The sequence below is a fragment of the Lethenteron reissneri genome, chromosome 44 (assembly GCF_015708825.2).
Source record: "Lethenteron reissneri isolate LAM-NWPU_2019-01 chromosome 44, ASM1570882v1, whole genome shotgun sequence".
In the NCBI taxonomy this organism is placed as follows: Eukaryota; Metazoa; Chordata; class Hyperoartia; order Petromyzontiformes; family Petromyzontidae; genus Lethenteron; species Lethenteron reissneri.
The window spans coordinates 10,490,493-10,495,827 of record NC_083822.1 but is presented as its reverse complement, the minus strand read 5'-3'; positions in this window follow the sequence as shown (position 1 = coordinate 10,495,827).

Here is a 5,335-nt window from a genome sequence, read left to right as displayed (position 1 = left end):
CGCTGTTTAGGGGCCTCTTTTACGTCCTTGTCTATACGTGCGAAGCAGTTAATGAATGCCGAATCCCGTCAGCTATCATTGAGCGTTTGAACTTTCAGACAGATCCAAAAATAATGTAACTCAATGATGAATTAATCAACCATCCCAATATCACCAAAAAAAACTCGACACATACCTCAACAACACCGCATTGAGAGGAAAAATGTATGACAGGTGATGTTTCGGGCACTTCCCATGTTCTATGAAGAAGGGCAATTGCCCATAACGTCGCCTTTTTATATATACAGTAATTCCCCGGTTTACGTCTGGGATACGTTTCTGAAAGGTGTGACTATGCATATGAGAGGCGACTGATACGAGACAGGACCAGACAATGCTGTCAGCGACGTGAGTGTGGGGTTGAGGCGACGCAAATCAGGTCGTGGTAGAGCAGCGGTCGGGAACCTATGGCTCGCGAGCCATACATGGCTCTTCCAGTGACGGCATATGGCTCCCAGACAATTTTGAGTTGAAAAACTAATAAAAAATAATAAAAAATCAGTTTGGAACTGATTTTAAAATACTTGTGATATTGCTTAATAATACTGTGTCATTTTGAAGTAAACAGAAATTAGTTTTGAAGATAAATTTCACGGGTCACGCCTGCATGAAGCTCAACCTCACCACGTATGAACCAGACTACAAGGCCATCAGCAAAACCATGCAGCACCAGAAGTCGCATTAAAAGTAAGACATTTAATTTATTATACGTTAAAAATACTATATGGCTCTCAATGAAATATATTTAGAAATATTTGGCTTTTATGGCTCTCCCAGTCAAAAAGGTTCCCGACCCCTGTGGTAGAGTAATGATGAAGTTACAAGGTTTGTGCGAAACAACGTTAAACGGGACAGACGTAAATCGGGGTATTACTGTGTTTTATTTCTACATTATTTTCCTTGTCAGGCAGAGTGTTATTGCCGAAAGTCTTGAGTTTGTCGGGGTAATCATCACTCACCACTCTGTGGGCTGGTAGCTTCCCCTTATCGTCAATAGAGGGCGTAAGCGCCATCACGCCAGGGCTCATGTCCATGGCCCAAAAGGTGCCAATTTCAAACCCAAGAAAACGGATCCTGGGACACATTCCCCGGGGCCCCGGTAGGGGGGAACCGGAGGATGATGTCACCTTCTAGAAAGTTCTAGAAGGGAGGCGTGGCTAGGGCGGAGCAAGCCACGAACCAGTATATAAGCCGAACCTCTCAGAGGTCTGGCTTAAGTCATCTGCAAGTTGAAGAACGAAGACCTGGTTGTGAAGATAGGACCCTGGACTCCAAGCTCCGATGTCCTTCTCAGGGCTGGAGCTCAGTGAGGCCAGTGGTCAGGACCCACGGACCGGGTACGGTCAGGTCAGCATTGCCTCCCCTAGGGCACCAGCCGGAGGACGAAGGGTAACGGGGTACCTAGTGATAGGGCCCGTATAGTCCAGAGGCCATACCTCCCCAGGTATCGGGTAAAGGGACCGATATACCCTTTGTGTTAGGGACTTGTAAGAAAGACAATAAATATCTTGTTGCCTCATCAGAAGTTTATTCGTCAATTTATACCCACTACAAGTGTATCATGTGCCCTTGCAGCACTGCCAATGCAGCGCTACCAAATAATGTTTAAAATATCCCATGTGAAAAGATTATTGGAACTTCACTGACGAGTTGGAGCCGTGTGGAATGAGTGTAGCACAGGTGCTAGATGGATTGTTCAACATACCTGTCAACCCCTTATCAGTACCTACCTGATTACAGATCAATTCAGACCTTATTGGTCACCCCGTGCCCTTATAAATTAAAACATTTATCCGATAAAGTCCCATCGCAAGGGAGAAACGCAAACATAAGACCATCTACACTATGGGAACCTCATTTGCCAGTAAAAATATGATAATTGTTTTTTTACCCTTCTATCTGGCAACAAAACTGACACCTTTTTACAAGGAGTCATGTTTGCATAGACCGCAATACCTGCAGTCATAATACAAACAAAAGAACATAACTCTGATAATGTGCACTGTCCTTGAAGTTGATTGGTCCACACCCGAGACAGCTTTCCTTTGAGCCTAGTCTTACATGGGTTGGACCAGATGACGCCAAACGGCTGTATGCCGCATGGACCCCGAAAACTAAATTTCCCTGTACAAGAATACAGGGTAAACCGCATGGGTTGACACGGTACGGTTGTTACAGCCCAGAGCCGTGAGGTACGCCGATGGCTTGCGGAGGATTCCACGCACCGGTGGATTAATTATGACCCGATGATTGTGACCATAAATTCAATCACGTCTGCTGCCTTCTGGTCGGCGCAGTTCGACAAGCGAGGCACGCAGTCAAACTCGAATCGAGTCGGGTGTCTCTCGTCGTATGTGGAGTAGTAACTCTTGTGTTCTGGCAGCCGGGAGCCCAGTGAGTGATCTTATCAATCCACCTTCGTATCACAGCGGCACATCATATCACGGTGATGAGGAAGCAGGATTGGATTTGTGTTATCGGCCACAGCTCGAGATTGCCAACAAAAACGAGCAAAGAGCCGCGCTTGTTTTGATTGGGAAGACGTCTTGCCCTGTTTTAATTTCGGTGATGAATGCGTGTCGCGTTGAGGTGTACAAGGCGTCGACTTTATATTGCTGTAGACTTCGTAAGATTCATCATGGAATTTCTGAACCATCAACAGGATGTGTGTAAGAGATATATAGAAAATTGCCAATTGTTTTCATGAGCATGTCTTCTGGACCAATGTTTTCCAGCGGAATGTGTTTGTCTGCAAAATGTAGGTTTTGGCTTCTCAGGGGAGTAAAAAATTGTCCAAAATTGCGTGGCGTCATTGATGGACGGCCCCTAACCACATTAGACGTATGGTGAAAATACAAACAAACAAACAATATTCTTATATTTTGATACTGGCAAAGGGGAGGTCCCATGATATAACCACACGTAGTTGTGATGAACATGAAAACAAAACACGCTACCAATGTGTGCACTGTCTTGGAAACTGATTGGCCAATACCAGTATTACATATTCTTGTGTCTTTCGGCAAAGTCACGTAATAGGTTCAAATAAAAAAAAGGCTGCTGTCTCTGTTTCTTTGAATCTATCTACGTGACTTTACCAAAAGACCCAAGAATATAAATTCCTGCAGTCACGATAGCTTTAAGTCAAGATTCTTTCATAGTCTCAAATGCCAGTTTCAAAGCAAAAAACGCCAAAGGGCGATCAGTAGCAAAGACAGTGCACTTATCAGGGCATTTATAGTTACCAGTTACAACATGGGACCTTTTTTTGTCAGTACAGTATCATTTAACAGTGGTAATCAATCACAACACTAAGACGTATTACCTACTATAATCACCCAGAAATGTCTGTCCGTCCCGCGTGTGACGTCACTCCACATGAGGCCCACCCCCGCGTGACGTCACTCCACATGAGGCCCACCCCCCCCCCTCATTAATATTCATGAGTGGGTGGATTTTTACACAAACGCAGAGGAAGGTCGAGCTGAATTAAATAATTCTAGTTTTGAAGCTTTTGTGACTACAAGGATTCATTATCTTAGGTTTTTTCGGTAAAGTCACGTAGGTAAAAAAATAAAATTAATAAAAGTAAAATGAAAATAAAATAATTTATTATGCAAAGTCGCTTCAAATATGACGTTTCTTTACAGAAAGTGACGGTAAGAAATAAATCTACGCAGCACAGTGCTACATCCGTGCGTGACGTCACTGAAAAAGAGCCCCCCCCCCCCTTCATTAATATTCATGCCCGCGTGGAAATTTACACTATCGCACTCCACATGCCGCCACCCTCCCCTCATTAATAATCATGAGTGGGTGACGTCACTCCACATGCCGCACCCCTCCACAATAACCATGAGGGGGTGACGTCACTCCACATGCCGCACCCCTCCACAATAACCATGAGGGGGTGACGTCACTCCACATGCCGCACCCCTACACAATAACCATGAGGGGGTGACGTCACTCCACATGCCGCACCCCTCCACAATAACCATGAGGGGGTGACGTCACTCCACATGCCGCACCCCTCCACAATAACCATGAGGGGGTGACGTCACTCCACATGCCGCACCCCTACACAATAACCATGAGGGGGTGACGTCACTCCACATGCCGCACCCCTCCACAATAACCATGAGGGGGTGACGTCACTCCACATGCCGCACCTCTACACAATAACCATGAGGGGGTGACGTCACTCCACATGCCGCACCCCTACACAATAACCATGAGGGGGTGACGTCACTCCACATGCCGCACCCCTACACAATAACCATGAGGGGGTGACGTCACTCCACATGCCGCACCCCTACACAATAACCATGAGGGGGTGACGTCACTCCACATGCCGCACCCCTACACAATAACCATGAGGGGGTGACGTCACTCCACATGCCGCACCCCTACACAATAACCATGAGGGGGTGACGTCACTCCACATGCCGCACCCCTCCACAATAACCATGAGGGGGTGACGTCACTCCACATGCCGCACCCCTTCCCAATAACCATTAGCGGGTGACGTCACTCCACATGCCGCTAATGGTGACGTCACCATTACCGGGTGACGTCACTCCACATAGGGCAAGATTTACTGCAATATACACCCGTCCTTGGACGGGCAAAACAAACTACAGTAGTTAAATTATAATACAGTAATCTTTGGTTCTTTCGGTAAAGTCACGTACTGTAGTTAGAAATAAAAACGTGACTTTACCGAAATAATCAAAGAGTATGAATTCCTTCAGTCACGAAAGCTTCAAATCAAGATTAAATTATAATACTCATGAATATGAATACATCTAGATTTGAAGTTTTCGTGACTGCAGGGATCCATACTCTTTGGTTCTTTCGGTAAAGTCACGTAGAATAAAATATAATAAATTATAATATTTTATAGGTATAAAATAAATGTATTGTATTTTATACCTATAAAATATAATAACAAAATAAAATATAATAATAAAATATAATAAATTAATATAATAAATGTTATATAATAAATGATATAATAAAAACATTTATATAATAAATGTATTATAATACAATAGAATAAATTTATTATATTTTATTTATATTATATTTTATAGGTATAAAATAAAATAGAATACATTTATTATATTTCATTATATTTTATAAACTAAAATATAATAATGTATTATATTTTATTTTATACCGACGTGACTTTACCGAAATAACCAAACTATTAATAAATCCGTGAGTGGTGCGTGGTGGGGGCGGTATGACCCGCACCACGTGTGAATCGCCCTCCACTGGTCCCGCGCTGCGCCCT